This window comes from Choristoneura fumiferana, chromosome 12 (genome assembly GCF_025370935.1).
Source record: "Choristoneura fumiferana chromosome 12, NRCan_CFum_1, whole genome shotgun sequence".
Lineage (NCBI taxonomy): Eukaryota > Metazoa > Arthropoda > Insecta > Lepidoptera > Tortricidae > Choristoneura > Choristoneura fumiferana.
This window is the reverse complement of record NC_133483.1, coordinates 21,330,890-21,356,179: the sequence shown is the minus strand read 5'-3', so window position 1 is coordinate 21,356,179 and position 25,290 is coordinate 21,330,890. Positions and strand designations below refer to the sequence as shown.

General features: G+C 36.2%; 1 protein-coding gene across 1 annotated transcript in view; it reads right to left on the bottom strand.

Moving 5' to 3' along the window:
- LOC141433598 (QRFP-like peptide receptor) overlaps nucleotides 1-22,899 on the bottom strand; it is a 248,127-nt gene extending 225,228 nt beyond the window's left edge. The window contains exon 1 of the mRNA XM_074095710.1: nucleotides 22,729-22,899. The gene's annotated coding sequence lies outside the window, so the exon portion shown is untranslated. The remainder of the gene's footprint in view (nucleotides 1-22,728) is intronic.
- Between the last annotated feature and the right edge of the window lie 2,391 nt (nucleotides 22,900-25,290).

Here is a 25,290-nt window from a genome sequence, read left to right as displayed (position 1 = left end):
GCATTAGGTACAAAATTACTTATGATAAATATTTATGAGAAACCCACCTTAAATACACAGAATCCTTCTCCGATCGATTCAATTAAGACGAATCAGTTGGTTTCACGCCTCATCAACTGCTAGCTCAGTGTAAACTTAACTGTTTAATACATTCTCTGTTAAATTTCGTTTACTTCTATTAGATACTAGCTCTGTTAGTCAGTTGTGGTCCTTATGAGTCTGTCTTCTACGTCTTTAATACCATCATCACCATAGTGAAATAAACCCGTATAACTCACACCATAAATTGAGTTTAGCTCGACATGTTTCAAGCTAATTCGTAGCCTTTCTCGGAGCACTCGCCACGTAATAACATAACATGTCAAGCTAAATTCGACTTGTGACCTGAGTTATATAATATTTGACTATGAGTGAATCTCACGGTACCATCATCATCATCATCATATCAACTGTAGGACGTCCGCTGTTGGACAAAAGCCTCCAGTTGCGTCGGTTGGAAGCGCTGCATCCAACGTGAACCTGCGGCTTTAACCAGGGCCTCATTTCATAAAATTGGACAAGTCGACAACTGTCGGAAATTATGACAAAATGTCGGATAGTCACGACAATTCTCGTTTCATATAACTTGTTTTTTTTTTAATTGTAGACAGTAAAAACAGGCTAATTGTCACTTTTTCTTAGGGCGTTTCAAAAACCGTCGTGTGACATGTCTTGTACTGTACTCCTGTCGTTGACAAGTAAATCATTGTCGACCATCGATAAGCTTATTGGATGACAGGAAGGTACCTACATAATTGTCAGTGACGGGCAAATTGGATAATTAGGATTATTTTTAAACAGCTACCCTCAATGAGGGCTATCGTTTTTTGTCTCACTAGATGGCGCACTGTTGCATGAGGTTTTTAAGTATGGCTTTCAAAGTCTGTTATTACGGGCGTGAAAACAAAGTTTAGATTAAAATCATATTCAATACACCTTAAAACTGTACCATAAAAATATCGAGCATGCCACATTGCTGCATAGTCCCCGTTTTGTTCGGAAAAAAGGGAGGACAAAGGTTTCCGAAAGACAAAACTGTCTCAAAACACAGAGATTCATTGGCCCGGAACGCACATTTGCCGTAATTAATTTCAGATATTGCAAATATTCACAAAATTATTCTAATTATAAATAAACCCGCGTATCTCACCCAAAAACTATGAGATTTGACATTTCGGAGACCTCACGCTACACTAGCGCCTCTAGTGGCGAATTCATACGCGATAGCCCTCATTATTAACGTTTATACATGATTAGTGAATATCATCCGTCCATGTCGGACAATCTGGTTGGTTCAATCAAATGGCTTGAAAATTCGATAATTTTGCGAAATCTGAATTAACCGATCTTATCTTAACTTATCGCTTAAAAGCGATCACTTCTAAAATTAATTGAGTATAGAATCAGTTTAAGAAGTCAGCTTTACTTACCACATTATTTTAATTTAGTATTGTTACTTGTTGTTCCTTTTTTCCAATAAAATAAACAGATAATATATTATAATTCCTCACGACATTAGCTTTGATGACATCTGTAGACTATGAAAGAGCTTAATCAACTGATAATTTAGTGCTTAAGTCGATTTTATTATTATCTGTGGCTTTTAATATTTGGTTACAATTGACACAAAGAAATAACGCTACGTTTATCAAGATTACACTGTTAAATACAACCTTTTAACTTGCTTCCGCTACCACGCGTGCAACGCTTGGATCGATTACTCGTACACGTGTTCAGAAATGAAAATCAAAACGTACTTAAGTAAGTTAAGTAGGCCTCGAAACCTTTTTATACCATCATTGCCAAATTAAATGACCTGCGAGGAACTTGGCAGAACGTCATTTTTTCAAAACATAAATTATATTATTATAATTCTATTCATTTTTAAATCTAGCTAAAAGACATGAGTTACATGTCTAAATTTTACAAATACTACGAGTATATAGGGGGTCCCTCGGTTAAGTATTTAAATCTAAACATCTTAGGAGGTGAGGTCTACTGATAACGATAAAATTCAAACGTTCAATGGAAGTTTAAAATGCTTCACCATCAAAAAAATTTGAGATGCACAAAGTCCCCGAAAGTCAAAATTATATTATCCTTCTGAAATAAATGTTTCTAGCGAGCTTACGCCTGCCACCCAAAAATGTAACGTTCAGACTAGTGTTCCCGAGGACTATAGGCTTTTAGCTCTAAATTTAAGGCTATCAGTCCTGTTTTAGGGCTATACTAATAAAGCAGGGCTTTAAAAGACTCGTCATTTTAAAAAGCCTATGAGCCTATAAAAGCCTTGAGGCCTTTTTGTGATGGAGTCTTTTTTTTTCAAGTAATAGGCTTTTGTTAAGACTAAAGCTACTTTTGAGACTCCGCCCGAGAAAGCCATCATTAAATCAATTCTGAAATAAACAACATGTATTTTAAATTGCATTCATTTTAAGAAAAATAAAATAAGATAATGTTTTACTTCAGTATCGCCAAAATAATTTGGCCACCACGAAAGTGTTATGTTCGTATTTTTTTTATATCTATCTTAATTGATCCATAATTAATAAATAGGTACCTTGAAATTTAAGGTAATTAATTAATTACTAGAATTAACCAATCTTGAATAGAAGCTTAGCCTTGAGGACTAGTTTCATGTCGTAGCCTGGTATTAGTTAATTGATTTCTTTTTCTTTCCTATAAGTAATATAACTTCACAGTTGACAGTTGACAATGACATTAACGTGACACATAAGAGAGACGTCAAAAAACTTACGCTATTATTATCCCTCTATGCTCAATATGTGCGAATTAAAGACACTTATTAAGGATTTATTAATACCTCATAAATTATAGTACATTGTGTCTTAAGGGCGGTAAACAAGGAATTACGAACGAGAGTCTATTAGAAGCCCGAAGTCGAAGACTGTGGGCTTTAATGAGTCGATGTTCGTAATTCTAGTACCGCCCGTGCGACATACAATGTTTTTCATCACATTTGCGAGTAAAATTTTATATTTGTAAAAGAAAAACAAATATTTTTTCTAAAGTTGTCGATATCGCTGACTACGCTCTTGGCAGCGCCAGCCTCCGCGCCGCCCCACCCCACGCAGCAAGTGCGCGACGTGCGCGCGCCGCGCTCATGCACGCCATGCAGTATCACACTCATTTACCGACCTTGGGCTTCATGACAAGAAAATTAGTACGGGCAATGACTCATTTACCGACCACGGGTTTCATGACAAGCACATTAAGGTCGAGGGTTTTATTTGGGGGGTTGCAACCAAGGTAGCCTGCATGTCACGACACTGTTTACGAGCAAGTGTGATGAAAAGAACCTTTACACTGTAAGCACATAATTAAATTAATTCTTGTTTTTTTTTATTTATTTAGGAAACAAACGGTTACATTTAAATGCAGCAACGTACATAATATATACTTAAGAACCAACAGACCCATTAATTATAAAATAAACTATAACTAATGCAAGCGCAAAACAAACAGTTTAACCTACAAAATTAAATTAGGTAGGTATATATTTATTACCTTCAACCAGCAAGACACAGTAGCAATCTATAAGTGTCTAAGAAAAACAAGCCATGAAATGTAGAAGAAAGACAACAATCTGTTACTTTACCTTTAAACTATGGATGAGGAATCAAAGAGCAAATTCCGTAGTGAATCCCTGTATCTTTGCAGCGATGATGAAAATATATCTCAGGGCTTGTTAACGTTACAAATTCACACTATAAGTAACGTTAAATAACGGTAAAAATCATAAAAATACCTAGTACCGGTATTAAAATTTAACGTTAATTGATAACTTAACATTATTTAACGTTACCTAATTACCGTTATTTTTACCGGTAAATTTACTTTACACTGTAGGGCTTGTTAACGTTACCCAATTCACATTATTATAACGATACCGAAGTAACACTATCGGTAATTTTTGCTATGCTACCGAGTGTTGCCAATTTAGCGCGTGCATACTCGCTCGATAAATGAGGATAATCTAAAATTTAACGTTACCCAAGCTTACCGGTAAATAGTAATATAAATACCGTTAAAATGATTTAACGATACTTTTGAATTAACGTTAATTTAATGAATAGCTGATAACGTTACCATTTTTTTTACCGGTAAAAAGTTGTATAAGTAACGGTAAATCGTTTAACGTTAATTATCATTTAACGTTAAATCGGTTTGACAGTTGGTAACGTTACCACTTTTTAACGGTATTTAAAGCCCTGATATATCTAAGTTCATAAAATTATCTTTTAAACAATAAACTTTACCGAAAGCAAAAGTATGTTGCCCGCAAATTTCGTCACATCACGCCAATATTTGCGGATTCACGGCGGTGCAGGCCGCTTCCAAGCGAAACAACTGGAGGTCTATGGGGCACGCCTATGTCCAACAGTGGACGTCCTACGGCTGAAATGATGGTGATTATGACAAACTTGCTACACAAATCTATTTACAATCATAACAAAAACCGACCGTCAATGTATTTTTTTTATTCGACTGGATGGCAAACGAGCAAGTGGGTCTGATGGTAAGAGATCACCACCGCCCATAAACATCTGTGTTGTATTTGACTTTGTTTATTGAAGAGACAAACGTACATCAGATAGAATACAATGTATAGTAAAGAATAAGAAATTTAAACATTTTGATTAGCCAGTTATACAACATACTCCCCCGTAATCAAAACAAGATTATAAACATAAACCTATTCCTTTTATACAATTCTGATGCTTGATACGAGCCAATGGCTTAGTTAGTACATCAGCCCACATATCCAAAGTATTGATATATACGACATTAACAATATTGTTCGATAATAAATCTCGTATATAATGAAATCTTGTGTCTATATGCTTGGTTCTGTTGTGGTGAACCGGATTCAATGCCAACTTCTGGGCAGACTGTGAATCATTATAAATAGTAATAACAGTTGACATACCAGTAAGTTCACACATCAATCGCCTCAGAAATTCAGCCTCTCTACCCGCACTGGACAAACTCATATATTCCGCTTCGCTGGATGACAGGGCAATGGTGGTTTGCTTCTTACTTTCCATGAAATGGCTCCCCCGGCCATAGAAAAATAGAATCCGGTGTATGAACGACGATCCATAGGACAATTGGCCCAATCTGCATCCGCGTAGCCAATTAGACATCCACCGTCTTTCCTGTAAGTAATGCCCAAATCCATAGTGCCTTTCAAATATTGTAATACACGTGTTGCCGCCTTCCAATGACTTTTATCATATTTAGTATTGAATTGACTTAAATATGATGTAGCAAAAGCAATGTCTGGACGAGTATTAACGGCCAGAAAATTGAGTGAGCCTATCAATTGCTGATACGGATAGGATAATGAAGATTCACTTACATTCTTCTCACTCGGCAGAAACTTTTTAGTTTCCAACGGCGTAGGAACGCTCTTACAGTCCATCATGTGAAACTTTTGTAGCAAATCACGAATGTAACTTTCTTGAGATATTTTAATCTCATTAGGTTTGTAATGTATATTTAAACCTAAGTAATAACTGAGTTTGCCAATCACTTTCAGACTAAAATGATTCCGCAAGTCAGATATGACAGTATTTAGCGTTTTATTTTCTTTGTACAAAATGACAATGTCATCGACATGGAAAGCGAGTATTATTAACTCGTTACCAAACTTTTGGTATAAATACATGCTTCCGAAGGAGTTTGGTTAAAACCTATGCATTGTAAAATTTCGGTCAACTTTTTATACCATGCTCGTGAAGCCTGTTTGAGGCCATAAAGCGATCGTTTCAGTAAACATACTTTATCTTCTTGACCAGGTTTTATAAATCCTTCCGGCTGACTCATATATACTTCTTCCTCCAAAATTCCGTTTAAAAATGCCGTATCAACGTCTAAATGGTGCATTTTCATTCCCTCTTCCGCAGCCAATGCGAACAACATGCGTAAAGAAGAGTTTCGAACGACTGGAGAGAAAGTTTCCAAGTAGTCAATACCATAAACTTGATTAAATCCTTTCGCGACAAGTCTGGCTTTATATTTAATTACGTCACCATGCGCATTTTTCTTCAGCTTGTAGATCCATTTGCAAGGTATGACTTTCTTATCTGGTCTATCAACGAGAACCCAAGTTTGTTTCTCAAGCAGTGACTGATATTCATCTTGCATAGCTTGATACCATTTATCACTATCTTCTGCGTTCACAGCCTGTGTATAAGTTGTAGGTTCATCCATCAGCTGAGGGGATGAAGTTTGCATGCATACACAATTGGCAGCAGAATTAGGTTTTCTGGGTCTCAAATTGTACCTTGGTTCTACAAAATCAGTATTAGATTCAGTTTCTTCTGATGAAGATGCAATAACAGGTTGAACTGACACATTTGGAGTAACAGCGTTATGCCACTGTTCCACGACATTAATATCAGACTGAACATCTTCTGATATAATATCTACAATATCAGGTTGAATCTGTTCATTTTCGATGACAGCGCTTGTGACAGGTGTTCGACTATCTGAACTATTTGACGAGTTTACTTGCGAACTAAGCAATAGAGGTACAACTGCTGATTCAGTTAAATCATTATCAGACTTACAAGTTGTCTTTACTTTCAAATCTTGAAAATCACATTCAAAAAAGTAACATCTCTGCTTTTCACAAGTCTTCTGGGATATCTAATATCTCTGAAATAATAACTTCTTGGATCTTCTGAATATCCAACGAAAATATGTTCGGATGCTTTCATATCCAGTTTCTTCCGATTACACTCAGGGACATGGATGAATGCTCTGCATCCAAAAACACGCAGATGAGAAAGATTTGGTATTTTAGCATACCATTTCTCGTACGCCGTCTTCCCATTGAGAGCACGGTGAGGAGACCTATTTTTAAGATATACAGCCATCTCTGCAGCATCTTGCCAATAAGCTGGAGAAAGGGAACTGTCAGAAAGCATTGATCTTACTTTCTCCAAAATTGAGCGATTTGTTCTTTCTGCAATAGAATTTTGCTGAGGACTGTAGGGAACTGTTGTTTGGTGTTGAATTCCTTCATTTTGTAAATATCTCGAAAATTCAGCATTAACATATTCTTTTCCATTATCGCTCTTCAATATCTTAATCTTTGCTCCTGTTTCCCGCTCTACTGTGGACTGGAAAATATGAAACTTGTTCTTTACTTCCGCTTTTGAAGGAATAAAGAATACAAAAGTCATACGAGAAAAATCATCTATAAAAATAAAATATACTTATTGCCTTGAAATGAAGTTTCAGGCAATGGTCCACAAATATCTGAATGAATAAGTTCCAGAACAGAAGTTGATCTTTTATGTGAAACTTTCTTAAAGGGTTTCCTATTCTGCTTACCTTCAATGCAGGGATACATGGTTCCTTATCGACTTCTGAGTAGTCCACGCCCACTGCGTGTCCCTTCCTCAGTTGATCCATTCCGATGCGACATAAATGACCTAGTCGTCTATGCCAGAGCTTGAAGCTAGAAACATCAGAGTGGGTCTCAAAAGCAGATAATTGAGTCGTTGGGTTGACCGTACAGTCTAAAGAATACAGTCCACCACATATAGAACCATGTAAAATTACATCACCTGTACAAGAAAAAGCATCAGAATCATAAAAATTACAACCAGTTCTATCAAAAACTACATTAAAACCTTTATCTACTGCCTTCTTCACTGAAATAAGATTAGAGTTCAAGTTCGGTACATGAACTACATCAGTAATCTTCTTTATATTAGTATTCTGACCGCAAGTGGTGATAGAAATATCTCCAATGCCTTTACTGGGCAGTACATCTCCATTTGCAATGGTTACAGTCCCAATAGACGAACTTCTCATATTATTCATCCAATCCGCTCGTGACGTCATGTGTGCTGAAGCTCCAGAATCAATAAACCTTCTACATCAAACCTAAGAAACCTATTGTGTGTTACGACTGCATGGAGCCAGGATTTAAGCGTCCAGATTGTCCCCATAAAAAGGGACAAGAAGAAGAGACCCTAAATCCAAAAATTCTCTATGTGCACTGAATGTCAATGACGGATTAGAGCGTGATAAATGGTAATGTTGTTCTGGTTCATTCGTGTACGAAGAGCAGTATCTGGGTTATCTATAGCTGATTTATTCAGTTCATTCAATAATTTGGTCTTAATTAAATCCGCTGTAATGTCTATGTTGGAATTTTCCAAAGCCATTACTAAAGGTGCATATTGAGGACTTAAACCTCCAAGAAGAATCGCAGCTATTGAAGCATCTTCCATAATTTTGCCAATGTCGGCTAAATCTTGCACAGTTGACATGACAGCATTTATGTACGTCTCTATATTGGAATCAAAATCATCAAGACAGTACCTGTAGAGTTTCCGTTCGAGACTTATACGTCGCCCTAAACCTTTGTCCTCGTAAGCGGACGAAAGAGCATCCCAAGCTTCCTTGGCTGTTTTGCATGACCTTACATGAGTTATTGCCATACCATCTAAAGTGAGACATATTTTCGATAACGCCTTCTGATCGTTACGTGATTTTACCTCAGTAGGAATTTTACTATCATCAGAATATCCGATAATCGTCTCCCATAACTCTTCATGCATAAGGTACATACGCATTTTGAATTTCCATACGGAATAACCGTCTCTGTTTATGAGTGGTTTTATGCCAGAAATCGAATTATTTGCCATTTATACGCACAGCTGTTTGATGTCACAACAAAATAGTATGAAAATATCTTCGTGAACTATTGAAAATTTTCACAGATTTTCATAATTTATAAACGCACATACTGGAAAAAACTAGTAGATTCACTTTTTATAAAGAATATATAGTTTTTATAAGTAATACTCAGTTAAATATAGAGTTTCGTGCTGATAACGAATGTTGTATTTGACTTTGTTTATTGAAGAGACAAACGTACATCAGATAGAATACAATGTATAGTAAAGAATAAGAAATTTTAAACATTTTGATTAGCCAGTTATACAACAATCTGCAACACCAGGGTTAATGCCTAAGGCTAAAGTGGGATACCTCAATTAATTAGTCTCCCGATTTTGAAACAAAAATAGTCGTAAAATATTCATTTCATGTCATACCCTCGTGCGGCCCAATGTGCAATAGAATGTACACAATAAGTTCAAGGGAATTAGGAATCTATGACAATGTAACAAAGTAAAAATTCTATTGCTTTTCTAATGTTTTACACCATGGCAGTTTGACGGCAGTTTGGCTTTATTCTCGAAACAATTAGATTCTAATTGCTTTGTCAATTTTTTTTTAAATATTTATATAGTGGGCTTGGAAAAAACCGTGGTGGCCAAGTGCTTTGACCTATCGTCTCTCAAGCAGAGGGTCGTGGGTACGAACCCCGGCTCGCACCTCTGTGATTTTCGAAATTCATGTGCGGAATCACATTTGAAATTTACCACGAGCTTTGCGGTGAAGGAAAACATCGTGAGGAAACCTGCACAAACCTGCGAAGCGATTCAAGTTCCCGCACTGGGCCCGCGTGGGAACTATGGCCCAAGCCCTCTTGATCTGAGAGGAGGCTTGTGCCCAGCAGTGGGACGTATATAGGCTGGGATGATGGTGGGCTTCAGGAGGATACAAAAATTACGTTCTAATAAACTCTTCGCATTTGTGGATCAACCCTGGACCAGTGTGACACGAGGCATTATCACAAACACGTAACGTACTTAACGCAAATTGAACTGAAACAGTCTCAAAGAAAGGGTCTGTTATGAATAAATTGAATCTCTCACGGTTATAAATCGAATAAAATCTCACGGCGAGATGAAACTTTGTAATAGCCTTTTACTCCCGCAGTACCGTAAGATCTTTTGTCTTATCTTTTAAATATAAATTCCAATAAATTTCATGCAAATTACCCGACTGCCCGAAGGAGAGTTATGTTTTTTTCGAGCGTATGTATGTAGGTACTATGGCCTGCAAAAGTCGATGGACAATTCCAAAACATAATCGTCTGACGCGAGAAACGGCGCCATCTATGTGTTCGATGTGTATTAGTGGAATTTACTTATTTACTAACTTAGTTAGTTTACTAAAATACCACTAGATGGCGCTGATACCAAAAAATTACAAATATTTTTTTATCTTCATGTTAGAAAGATATTTCATGATATTATTGTAGCTGTTGTGTGTAATCATTCTCTTCAATTCTTGTGGCACTACCTTTAACTAAACATAACCTGGGTTTATAGCCTGGGTGGGACACCGTGGGATGCTTATACCTTTAAGCGTGTAACGACATTTTCTGTTCCTTTCCTACCTGTGCGAAAGTGAGAGGGAGAATATTATTATTCGTACGCAAATCGTTTCTTGTCCGTCAAATATTCCAGCGGTGAATTCTTTAAGGAGACTCATGTTGCTTGTTTTATAACTACCGAAGTGTTAACTTTACTAATCTCCAAGCAGTAAATTAACAAAAACACAAACTCAATATTGTCGCCTGGTAGGATTTGAACTCGCGACATACGATTCTGTCGGCTCATTTACAGACCACTCGACCATAGAACTGTTATCTGCAGCTACGAAAATTGGATCCATAACTCTGGTCACCTTATTAAAATTAATCGGTAAGTCACGTTTTATGAAACTTTAAGAGGGTAGACTGAAGATCTTCAAATTACCAGGCTGTTTTTATTACAAAAACTTTGCTACTTGTTCGGCTGCTTCCTGCTTTTCGTTCGATTGTCTCTTTCAACTTGAATCTTCTAACTATCGAAATTGTTCTTTAAAATGAGTTCTCATCGCAATGTCGAAATGATAAAAAGGTGTGAAATCATTCATTTATACAAAGAAGGAAAAAATATGTCGGAAATTTCTAGAGAAACTGGAGTTAATGTGAGTTTTTTTTTACGTTCATCCTACCATTTTTTTTTTACAAATATTACATCTACAATGCATTATTTCATATTTATTTATATTGTTACAGAGAAAAACAGTTATATTATGGGTACGACGTTATCAAGACGAAGGATCTTTGCTGCATCGTCAAAGATCGGGCAGACCACGACTCATTGATACGCCGCAGCGCCAAGCTATGGTCAGGGAATATGAAGAAAATGGATTTAAACCGTAATCGACTATGCCAGTTTATTCAACACAAGTGTTGATACAGTCCGTCGTGCTCTTCATAGTGAAGGCCTGCATCATCGTAGACATGCTGTGAAACCCTTGCTGACGGAACGTCACAAAACGGCAAGACTAGCATTCGCTTTGGAGCACTTAGATGACGATTGGAGCAATGTCATCTTTACTGACGAGAAGACCTTTAAATCCAGCCAACATGGACGACTAAGTTTGTGGCGTCGAAATAATACGCGATATAACAGTGACCACGTAGTGCCCAACATGGAATCTGGTCGTATAACCAAGAACATGTGGGGATGGATGAGTGCTGCTGACCCGGGAGAACTTGTCAGAATACCCAGTCGAGCGAATGGTGCTAATTATGCCAATTTGCTACATGAGACCATGTTGCCCACTGTTAGAAATGTCTATCCAGAAGAAGAAGTGCCATGCATAACGTTCGTGCAAGATAACTGCCCAATACACCGATCTCGTATTGTGCAGGACTGGTTTCATCAACATGAAAATAATATTAAAGTCGTTCCTTGGCCAGCAAGATCACCGGATTTAAATCCTATTGAAAATTTATGGGGTGTTATTGTCCAACGTTGGGATAACCAAAATGAGCGAACGCCGGAAACGTTAGAAGCACACTGTGTAAACATATGGGACAGTATTCGCGGGTCTAATCTTTGTGAAAATCTTGTTGCATCAATGCGTTCCCGTTTGCAAGCAGTTATTGAAAATCACGGTGGTTACACCAGTTATTAATTAAAATACAATTGATAGTTCCGCGTAGGAGTGTAGACCGGGTTATATACTCAAACAATTATATTTTTATTATTTTACCTACCTATAAACCAAAATATTTATTTATGATCATGTAGCACTCTGTTATGATGATAAGTAATTATTTTATTAGTGTGAACAAAACGTTTAATTATGCCTTAATAGTTTTGTTTAATCATCAGAGATAATTAGTGTGAAAGTTCAATTGAATATAACTGTAATCTAATTAATAACTATCAATAACAGACTACAGTGGATTTACGCCATCAACTATTGATAAGTAAATGTTTAAAACTGGAAAAACTTCAGTATTATAATGAGTACGAGTCTTATGATAACCCGGTCTCAGGTATTAATATTTATTGTGGTTCAGCTTCAATCCTCTTTCCAGATTCGGAAATGAATACTTAAGCTAATACCTCAATAAAATGTTAAAATCGTCTTTGCGTATATACTTCATTATACAAGGTGTTAATTAAATAGCTGAAAACCTCAAACACTCCAAAAATTTCATAAGTAATTTTGCTTTTATTTTCGATTACCGTCATTGCTTAAAAAAGAATTCATGTGTTTTGCGTAGTAAGTAATAATGTCGTCAGTTGCGCTTCGCCGTTTTAAGTAGAAAATAAAACTGACAGCGAAACGGCCAGTATTAAATTATCTAAGTAATAGGTTATGCAACCTCGCTAAACATTTGGTTGCCGTATGATTCGTAACATTTTCACTGGGCCTTAGGACTGGGCACAATAAAAAAAGGTTTTAAAAACACAAACATAACCTGATTTTAAACATATCATAGTGTACTCGATTTTACTCTCGATTCCAAGCAAACTATTTTCTGATTTTCAATTATTTAATTAACACCTTGTGTATCATCAATAACTGCGGCAATATTTAATGGATAGAAACATTATTTTAGAATACAAAAGAATAGAATAGAAATATTTTTTTGTAATGTAATTCGGCCAGCACATCATGACAACAAAAAACACATTTACAAAATGATAATATAAAGAATACAAGAACAAACAAATAATGAATGTTTAAGGAATAAATATTTTGTTTTAAACTTCAAAACGTGTATTATTTCTGTTGCAACGTTATCCTTATTTCAGTTTTTTTTTATTCCCATATTACTTACTATATACAAAATTAAAATAGAATGAGAAAAAAAAACAAATCAAAATCTCGTGAAACGTAGGATGCGAACTCATGAGTCATGACCATACACTAAATATGCGAGCATTCTAAACAGCCGATCAACTGAGCTATCGATACATTGCGTCATGAGGATAAAATATCGATCATTATAATAATTTAATATACCGAGTATTAAGCTAACCATAACCGTAATTGTTTACAAAGTACTACGCAACTTAAAGTGTAAGTAGATCAAAATACTGTAGCAATATTATTTTTGTAAACATTCTATAAATTTACCTAAATCGTTAAACTGTTTAACAGCGCCATCTAGTTCATTTCTTGCGAACATCTTTCCGAATAGAGGCCGCTAGTGTTACGCGATAATAGAACTTAAGCTGTCCATGCATTTATGCAGGCCATTGTACATATGTATGTGGGAAAGGAGGTTTTATTTAAATGATTTATTTGCAACATTGGTTGTTTTGATTTAAAAAAGAAGAAAAGTCCACGTATTGAATTGCTTCCTGAGTTTAATACAGATTTTACAAGATTAACTCGTTTGTTTTCGACTGCCACTCCCACATGTATGTATGTATGTGGGTATGTATGTCCATTTCTTTGGTCCTCGCTGCAGCCTAAACGGCTAAACGGATTTTAACATATGAGGTATCATTGGATTCGTCATAACTGTCGAAGTGACATAGGTTATATAATATTTCAAGATGGCTTCTGCGAAAAAAAATATGGCGGATGAATGAAAAAGTATATTTTGTATGGTAACCATATGGGTATAAAATGAAAGATAATAATTAGCCCATTCTAAATATATATGGGTTATAATACTTTAAATCTACCGTTTTCACATAAATATCAAAAAAGTGTAAAAAAATAAAAAATAAAAATAAAAAAACCCGAATGCCAAAACGAAAAGGAAGAAATTATAAGAGTTTTGACGATTTAAATGGGGTATATCGTTGGATAGGTCTTTCAAGTACAGTACTTATGTAGTTAGTACCTAGTTTCTGAGACCATTTTTCGCAAAACAACGATTAAAAAACGCTAAACAAGAATGAAGTAAATATGACAGGAGCTGACTCAGCATCTGCTACGAGTGCAAACACAATCGCATTTGTGCAGCGTTGCTTTTAGAGTCATCCTCTCATCACTAAAGAACACACAAATACCACAAGCATTCAAAGTCAAAGTCAAAGTCAAAGTCAAAATATCTTTATTCAATTTAGGCCACAACAAGCACTTATGAATGTCAAAAAAAATCTACCACCGGTTCGGAAAAACCTCTGCTGAGAAGAATCCGGCAAGAAACTCAACGAGGTATATATATTTTTTTTAAAACAGATTTACAATATTTTTAAATGACATGTATACATCACAAGTATTCAATAAGAGAGTCGAAAAATTCCCGGCATTGTCACCTCAAATTCAAAATCTCATCTGATCCGCTCGTAATGAAACGGCTAAGAACCACTGCAAGCAAACTCGCTTTCACAAAACGATATACCGCATTGAAATATGTGCTACGCAGCCACAGACAAATAGATATTGGCGTCATACTTATACCAGCGACGATTGGTTACTTAACGGGCTTCCAATAAGATATAAACCTTGTTACCCAACCCAAGTGTTGTGTGAATAAAAATCTTTTTAACCCTTCCTATCTGAACCCTTCCGATTGCACTCTCTATGGACGGTTAAAGTACAGCTGGGCTACTACGAAACACGAAACTCAAAGTTCGTATCGTACCGTCCCTCTCGCTCTCGTATTAAATAGTTTAAGTGTCAGAGGGACCGCACGACACGAACTTCGAGTTTCGAGTTTCGTAGTAGCCCTTCAGATAGCGCCAGTCTGGCATATGACAGGTAGCCAGACGGATATAGCACAAGGCATACGACGGGTACAAAGGTACGGACCTTTTCGATATAAATATGGTTAAAAAGTATTCGAAGAAATAAAACCGACCAAGAGCGTGTCGGACACGCCCAAAGTAGGGCTCCGTAGCCATTACGAAAAAAATTAAGTAATATTTTTCAAAGGATTTCGTATTTTATACGGAATCTTCCAAGTTTAGGTATATTTTATACCTTAGGCTGCTATTTAAGAGTAAAACTACTAATAATTCTCAAGCAAACTTAGCTGTTATAGTTTTCCTTGAAAGTTTGATATACTTACTACCATTCTGAATTTTTTCAATTTTTTCCACCCACCAGTTTAGATATTAGAGGGGGGGACACTCGGTTTTAATGAAAATTTGCACTTTAAAGTTGAATATTTTGTAAACAAATCACTGAATCGGTAAATCGTTTAAGCAACGATACCCCACACTATTAGGTTGGATGAGGAAAAAAATCACCCCCACATTACGTCTATAGATGGGAGGTATCGTAAAAAAAATTTTTTTTTTGATTTTTTATTTTACCATTTTGTCGGCATAGTTTACATATGTATTCGTGCTAAATTACAGCTTTCTAGCATTGATAGTCCCTGAGCAAAGCCGCGGACGGACAGACAGACAGACATGGCGAAACTATAAGGGTTCCGTTTTTGCCATTTTGGCTCCGGAACCCTAAAAACCGGTCACTATAATCACGAAAAACACCCCTTAATAATGCTGCTTATTGACCCTCTTGCTAATGAGGGCTATCGCGTGTGAATTCGCCACTAGAGGCGCTAGTGTAGCGTGAGGTCTCCGAAATGTCAAATCTCATAGTTTTTGGGTGAGCTACGCGGGTTTATTTATAATTAGAATAATTTTGTGAATATTTTGCAATATCTGAAATTAATTATGGCAAATATGCGTTCCGGGGCAATGAATGTCTGTGTTTTGAGACAGTTTTGTCTTTCGGAAACCTTTGTCTTCCCTTTTTTCCGAACAAAACGGGGACTATGCAACACTGTGGCATGCTCGATATTTTTATGGTACGGTTTTAAGGTGTATTAAATATGATTTTAATCTAAAATTTGTTTTCACGCCCGTAATAATAGACTTTGAAAGCCATACTTAAAAACCTCACGCAACAGTGCGCCATCTAGTGAGACAAAAAACGATAGCCCTCATTGCTTCCCAATTCCATCTCCATTTCCCGGACGCAGATATTTTTGAATCTGCAATATTAATTACTAGCTTACACAACCCGCTATAATTAAAACTCAACGATTTATTACTTGATTAATTCGAAGCTGAATTAAATTTATGGTTTCTTTTACGTGAACGTTCAGGTGATTTAAAGCTACGGCTGTAACTTCGAATGGGACAATAAAAACATTTTGCCGTTCTAAGAGGGCTGTAAAACGCTATTTATGTGGAGATTTGTAATAGTTTTTTTTTTTTAGTCTAAATCACGTCCTTTTATTGTGAGTTGTGAGCTGTTGCACGTAATGGCTATGATTATAGTGTAAGATCCCAGCGTAAAAATTCTGACTTTTATTTTTAATTCCGACGCTTCTCTTTCTAGAGGGGTGTCATAAGCTTAACGCTGTCATTGTCTGTTGTTCTGTTTGTCTGTAACACTTTAGCTCTGAAACGGATAGATTTCTGTTTTTTTTTTTTAATTGAAGTCTAGTTTAATCGAGATGGTTCTTATTTATGTTTCATTAAAATTGATTCAGACGTTTTTGAGGCATTTGAAATTTGAAATGTTAATGAAAGGACACAATGCCGACATAAAATGTGACAGCAATCTTTACTTTGCACTTACTCATTCATTTGTATGGTAATCAAATGAATAAAGTGTGATAGAAGAGAGAGCGATCTATAACTAAAACAAATAGGTTGCTGCTTCTTAATCCGTAACTCTTAAGTTATTAAGCCATGTCAGGTATAAGTATTAAGATCCGTTTTATTGCAAATGACATTTTTGAAGTTGATAATTGGAAAGCCACTCCATTTTCTATGCTGGTTGTTCTTTAATAATATATAGAATTTATTTTTTTCAAGTTTCTTAATGCTCGGTGTGAAAAGTTGTATGAGCCACTCGAGAGCAAAATTATTTTCATCTTGGGCTTTAACACTTGAATCCCTCATTACGCTCAGGATTCTATGTTAGAATCCCTCGCTATGCTCACGATTCTATTGTAGAATCCTGAGCGTAATGAGGGATTCAATGTACGCCCTCGCCGTAAATACACCATTTTGCTCCCTTGTAACACAAATAACTATAGCGAGTTTGCATATTATTTAGATAATTTAATACTGGCCGTTTTTCTGTCAGTTTGGATTTTCTTCCAAAATGCGGTGAAACACAACACAAATAACGAGTGTAGAAGTAGAAATCAAGTAGAATCTTATCACTGCCATAGCAAAACACACCAACATTTTTTGAAACAATTAAATTTGAAATATTTTTAAGTTATTGCATTTAACTAACTTAAAATATGATTGGTTTTTTGGAGTATTTTTATATTTTTTATTTCAACTCTAAATTTGTTACTTTTACTATCCCGTGAAACCATATCGAAAATACAAACTGAGACATGGACGCACAGAAAAACCAGAAAACCAGCAGGTGTCCAGCAGTGGTGTAGGGGTTATAGCACGCAGCACGGATTGCTGAGGACCTGGGTTCGATTCCCAGTGCTGGTCTCTTTTTCTGGTTTTTCTGTGCATCCATGTCTCAATTTGTATTTTCGATAACTTAAACTAAAAAAGACAGTTGAGGTGCCTGAGATTTTCGGTGTTTATAATTAACAGCTTGTATAACGAACAGGTGCAAAGTTTTGCGGTAGGATCTTAGGCTAACATTGCCTTCGATTGATGTGTAATTGAGCTAGTCGACTGAAAAATTGCGTTATTTATAGGTAGAGTCATTCACGATGACGCGTGCCGTGGATCTTATTACAATGTCATTAATGTCTAATTTTGACAAAATCACGCGTCTTCGTGGATGGCACTAGGTATACCTTAAGGTTGATTCTAGAAGCACTTACGACAGGAGACGGTAACGCGGGGAAAAAATGTGACATGTAAGAAGACATTTACTCATTTAGAGTAAGCTATTACTGAAAAGTTTTTTTTGCATTTGGCACACATGATGTAATACCGTCTAATCATTATCCAATATTGTTATAGATGATAATCATTATATGAGTAACCGAATATTCAAAATGAAATGTTGAAAAATTTAAAATAAAGAAATACTCTCTAAACACCAAGAAACTCCGGGTACACTCAGCCGACAATTCTTATAGATTCAATTTAAGATTAGACCAGCCACTTGAGGTGAACAAAAGTCATTGGTTCCAAAGGTACCCTCCAGTTGGGGCTGTCAGGACTCAACAGGGTATAACAATTGTAAAATGAGCCGGTCCAATCTTAAATGACGTCATCCCCAACAATGATTCTTAATTCTGCTTAGTACCTAATATGCAAGTATTCCTTTTATTTGTTCAAAATATCTTCAATGTTTGACAAAGCAAGTTGTAAAAGTTTTTTTTTATCTTAAAAAATAACGAAGATATGGACGTTTTAAATTTGTAATTAGACACAGAGATCCGTCTAAGGCCAGTGATTTTCATCCTGTGGGTCAAGACCACGTGGGGGGTCGCGAAGCCTCTTTAGTGGGACACCACCTCAGTAAAAAAAAACCGGCCAAGAGCGTTTCGGACGTTTGCAATTATTAGTAGAAAGAGAGATCCGTCTAGCACTATGACGTCATATGCGACGATGACAATGGAAAGTCCGTACCTACTAAATTTCAGATGGCATAAAAAACTTAATCCGGTCACATATTGCTTATTTTTCAACAGATAAGTATTGATGATTTTTACATTATTCGTTTTTTTTTTACTTTTGTATCACGTTAAATTGATTAAAATAAAATTTGTATTCCTCTTATATTTCCTATAGTGATAGGAGTGTCAAAAGTACACGGCAAATTATTGAAGACTAGCTTTTTCCCGCGGCTTCGCCCGCATGGAATTCGGTTATCGCGCGCTGTTCCTCGGAATCTATGCATTTTTCCGGGATAAAAAGTAGCCTATGTCACTCTCTGCGCCATAAACTATCTCTATGCCAAAAATCACGTCGATCCGTCGCTCCGTTTCGATTTGAAAGACAGACAAACATACAAACACACACTTTTGCATTTATAATATTAGTATGGATATTAAAATAACTAGCTTTACGGTAGCGGAAACATCGTGAGAAATGGACAAACCTGCGAAGCAATCAATAGCGCGTCAGAGGTTACCAATACCGGGCCCGCGTGTGAACTATGATCCGAGCCGTCTCATTCCGAGAGCCTGTGCCCAACAGTGGGACGTATATATAAAGCCGAGGCCGCACTACGGCTAAACCGCCGCGGTTTTTAACCGCGTGACTTTTTTATACAATTGTTTACTTGATTTTTTTGAGTTTCCAAAACCGCCCATGCGGCCGTTTGGATTAGTTTACTTGATTCCCAAAGTCACGCGGTCAAATTTCTTTACAAAAAAATGGAATCAAAAAGCATGAAAATATTTTTCTACTAGTTTAAAGTCGTCTACCTCACTTACGTACTATATATTGGGCTTCAATCACTCCTGCTGGCTCGTACTGAGGCACCGACTTCAAACTAGTAGAAAATTAAAATACCATAAACTACACTATAGACTCCTACTCTACTCGTGACCACGGCAACTGTAACGTTGCCGAAACGTCGAGGTAAATATTACTTGTGTAAAAATAGCGTGATAAGTCCCGTTTATGGTATTTTGACTATGAGTGAGAATCACGATAGTTTAAAACGTTATAGTAGAAAATTATTTTCAAGGTTTTTGAAGTCGGTTCCATTACTTGATAAATTATTTTTTTCATAGTTTTTATTGATTTGTAGCCAAAGTGCATCTCACAACGATTCCATTCAAACACAGCATAGTTATATCATTTTATAACAGAGTACCGGTACCTACGGTCTTCTTTTTTAGGGTCCAGTTCACCAAATGATACTTTCTGAATGTAAATACTTGACTTGATGTTAAAAATGCCAAAATCGCTATAGGTGTGCTTTAAAAATTCGAGGGTTGCCCTCGATTTCTCTAAGATCCCATCATCAGATCCTGACTTGGTGTCAATGGGACTACCTGGGAAGTATGTCCTATAGAACTAAAACAGAATTTTAAAATTCGGCCCACAATTGGCGGAGTTATCGCGTAACAAACAAACAAAAAAAAAATACTCGAATTGAGAACCTCCTTTTTGAAGTCGGTTAAAAACCGCGGCGGTTTCGCTGTAGTGCGGCCTCGGCCTAAAGCTAGAATGATGATGATTTGTTTTAACCAAATTCTGTTCGTTGGTTTTGAAGTAGGTAATCATTGATTTTGAGTTTCCAAGTGAGCACTATCTTTGTCAGTGACCGGAAACGAATCTAACGACGATATTATTCCTCTTCAAAAACGTAGGGAACATAATGACCAGGTCTTATTGTACAAAATTATCAATAATATTGTTGATTCCCCATACCTCCTAGGTAACATATCACTTAAATGCTCTGGCCTGCGTACTCGCTCCAAATATACTTTTGCCGTTAGGTCTTGTAGGTGTAACTATGCAAGGAATCGCTTTCTCATAAGAGCTTGTTCCACACATAATAGTAATTATAACCATACTGATATTTTTCATCAAAAGTATAATAGTTATGTGGCCGCAATAAGAAGCACTTTGTAGTTGTTTAGTAACTGTTTTCTGCATGTTTTCAAGGAATTAGGTTTGTCTTAAAAAAGAAAAAATAATATTGTCATGATTGGAAAAAAAAAATTGTCATGATTGGTTTTTTGGAGTCTTTTTGTATTTTTTATTTCAACTCCAAATTTGTTACTTTTACGGGTATCCCGTGAAACCGTATTAGATATTGTCATCATTCCTTTCGTTTGTTGTTTAACTTACCTACTTTGTTTACTTTGTGCATAATATTTTCTAATAAGTGTAGTCATATCAGTGAAAACTTTACTGGCTCATGATTTACCTGCATGTATACTAGCTTCATGTATGATTGTATTGCTGTTTGTTTTCCTCAATAAAGAAAATAAAATAAAAATAAAAATAACGCTTTGTTCGTGGAATTGATGATTATTAACAGGGGACAACTTTTGGTGCGGTTGGCAATAAAATAACGTAATTTTGTATGTAGGGTGATTTGGTGATTTTAGCGTTATATCTCAATAATAGGGTTCGTCGATGTGTGTTAAGCTCACCTAACCAACGAAAAGTTGGAAAACCCCGACTTTGTCACTTCAAAGTACAATATCTCGAAAACGGCTGAACCGACTTTGATAAAACATGTCTAAGAACCATCGTTAAAAAACTGCTTTTAAATAAAAGTCGCATTCAAATCGGTCCACCCGTTTAAGAGCTACGATGCCCCAGACAGACAGACAGACACACATAGCGGTCAAACTTATAACCCCCCTCTTTTTGCGTCGGGGGTTAAAAATAGTCGTTGCGGTCTGGCTAGTACGTAAAATCTAGTTTCTTTAGGACATGATTGTGTAGGAAGTAACATTAGGATCCTCTTTTGATGCCTACTCAATAACATAATAGGCTAATCATTACTATCATAATAATTACTGCCAACACTGTGACGCTATTTTTGTAGTCGGCTTTATGTTGGACGATCATAATTCACATTACTAGGTTTAATTTAAAACAGGCAAGAATTGTAATATTCTTATTCTCCACTTGATATTATAATAACTATTTTAAATTTTAGGGTTCCGTACCACAATTGGCAAAAACGGAATGTTTATTAAACTTTTTTGAAATTACCTATATTAATCATTTTATAATCGGTTCATAAATGACAGTTTTATTTCACTATAATATAATAATATCACGCCGTATAAAACGTAATTGGCAATAAAATAAATTGAAAATACAAACTGAAATATAGATGCACAGAAAAACCAGAAAAATAAGACCATCACTGGGAATCGAACCCAGGTCCTCGGTATTCCGTACCGGGTGCTATACCGCTACACCACTACCGACCGGGATGACCGTAAAAGTAAAAATTTGGAATTGAAATAAAAAATACAAAAAGATTCCCAAAAAACAATCTTAATAAAATAGATTTCGAAATAGCATGATACTTAAATACATAAGATACACCCATTTCTTTTTCATTCAAATATCTGCCAGAGCCAGGATCGAATCGGAGACTTTAAGCTTTGTAATAGCAGTCAACTTCTGTTAACACTAAGCTATGCAGTCGTCCGGTCGTGGGATCATTCTAGCGACAATCTGAGATAAAACATTTATACAACATTGATGTTGACAAGACTATCTCTGGACGCTTTTGAATAATTATTTTTTGTACTTAAAGTTCACTGACTTCAACATTTACTTATTATGAAAACTTGTGAATTAAAACTAGAATGTCGTCGGTTTATTTCAAATATTGTAAATAATAGTGTTACCAGAAAATACAAAGGTATTTATTTTAATAATTATTTTGATGACCAATTTTAAAGAGAGACTTTATTTTTGTTTAAAAAACTGTTTGAATTTTCCATTGATATATTAAGACAAAGGCGTTTGCATCTGCATGTTATTTGAAAATTAAACATTTACTCAAAACCTGAACAGTTACGGCATATAAATCCAACAGGTACACTAAAAACGCTTCGCCAACTATCATAAAACTTTTAACAAACAACTATTCACATCTTACTTTCACTTGCTCGTCTCTTCAGCCGCTACCAACACTTTTCTTTAAAATCTAATCACACAACCCTTAAATCATTCACCACACTTCACTTAACTCAATCATTGTTTTCCTTTTATTTATTTTAACACTTTTCACGAAAACTTTTCACAAACCGCGACAGAACGACCGCGCTTCGAAAATGTCCGAGATACACTGAACGCCGGGGTACAAGCGTGTTAAAACGCTTTGTATCTTGACGTCTGTTTACCTAAGGCAATTCTGACATAAAGCGGACTTGTAACATCTTGAATATTACTAATTTCCCTTTCAAAAAGCGATTTATATTAATAAATAATATCAACTATAGTACTTATGCAGGCGTTTATTTAACTGGAAACGTTCATAGTGAGTTTTGGTTTAAAACATTTCATCATCATCATCCCAGCTTATATACGTCCCACTGCAGGGCACAGGCCTCCCCTCAGAATGAGAGGGCTTGGGCCATAGTTCCCACGCGGGCCCTGTGCGGATTGTGAACTTCACACACACCATTGAATTGCTTCGCAGGTTTGTGCAGGTTTCCTCACGATGTTTTCCTTCACCGCAAAGCTCGTGGTAAATTTCAAATGTAACTCCGCACATGAATTTCGAAAAACTCAGAGGTGCGAGCCGGGGTTTGAACCCATGACCCTCTGGTTGAGAGGCGATAGGTCAAACCACTAGGCCACCACGGCTTTTTTAAAACATTTGCAAACAATTTTTCGATCACTCTCCTCACCGTAGCCCATTGAGCTGAAATTTGGCATACTTATGATCCGGCCAGGATCGTGTCCGCAGAAGCAAACTCTTCAATAGTTTATGACATCGACTTAAAACTTGGAATAGTGCCACTGCAGGGAATAAGAAGACTTGGGCCATGGTACCCATGCGGGCCCTAAGAGCATCGAGAAATTCACATCATTGAATTTCTTCACGGTTTGAAAAACTCAGAGGTGCGAGCCAAGTGTAGAACCGACGACCCTCTGCTTAAGAGGCCACGGGTCAAAGCATGCTACCACGAGGTCTTAATTTACTTTGAATTAAGGACACCCGCGTTTTCCACACATTTAAATTAGAGATGCAACGGATCTTCGGCCAGTATCTGGTATCCGGCCACTATTTTACTGTTCGGCCGAATACCGGATAGTTGCGTACTATCCGGCCGGATACCGGATGGTAAAAAACTTATAGTTATGATTAAAAACTGGTATTTATTTATGAATTTATCAATTATTGAAATCTGTTTCAACTATTTTTGTAACTTTTGTTTGTAACTATTATGTGTGTGTTGAATAAAGTTTTTTCATTCATTTTCATTCAATCATTTCAGTTTATTATTCTAAGGGGCTGTTTCACCACCCATTCATTAATTTTTACTGATGGATAAATGTATACCGTCTCGCGTCTATTCAAACAAAACAAACAGAAACGACATCATAATTATCCGTCAGTTAAAATTAATCAATGGGTGGTGAAACAGCCCCTAAGTTAATTAATTATACTATACAAGTTGCAACCTGCACGGAGTGTCATGCGCATGTTCGAATTAGCTTAATTTAATTGTACGTAAAACTAGGCCGAATATCCGGCGGCCGGATATCCGGCTATCCGGCCAACGGTCCCGCCGAATATCCGGTATCCGGCCAAACCACTATCCGTTTCATCTCTAATTTAAATCCTAATCCCGAGGGAATATCGGGCATAAAATATCAGAGATACAAATAATCTGTACAAAAAAATCTATCTTCACACAAACTTTTCCAATTATACTATCAGTAAGTACAAACATTCACGTTTACCTTGACAAAGCCATGCACTGTTAGTTTTTTCATTGTTTACTCACTGACCGCGGGTAAACACATCTTGTACACATTATTACATTCTTGCAAAAACAAAAACCGGCCAAGAGCGTGTCGGGCACGCCCAAAATAGGCTTCCGTAGCCATTACGAAAAAATTAAGAAATATTTTCTAAGGATTTCGTATTTTATACGGAATCTTCCAAGTTTAGGTATATTTTATAGCCTATGCTGCTATTTACTCTTAAACTACTAATAATTCTCAAGAAAACTTAACCGTTATAGTTTTACTTGTTAGTTTGATATACTTACTAGTTACCATCCTGAATTTTTTTAAATTTTTCCACCCACCGGCTTAGGTTTTAGAGGGGACGCTCGATTTTAATGAAAATTTGCACTTTAAAGTTAAATATTTCACAAACATATCACTGAATTGAAAAATCATCTGAGCAAACCCTTAATGGTTTTAAAATACCTATCCAACAATACCCCACACTATAGGATTGGATGAGAAAAAAAAACACCGTCACTACGTCTATGGGAGGTAGGGTAGACCAGGGACAATGGAAACGATTTGACTTTAACCACCTGTTAATTTTTTATTTTAAGGGTTAGAAAGATGTAGACCTAAATTATTTCAAGTTTAGTTATCTGGTCCCTAAATAAGATGAACTTGAATGGTCTATCACCCATAGTTATTTGACCATAAAGTAATAAAGATAATGGGGTAGAGTGGTTCAATTGACCAC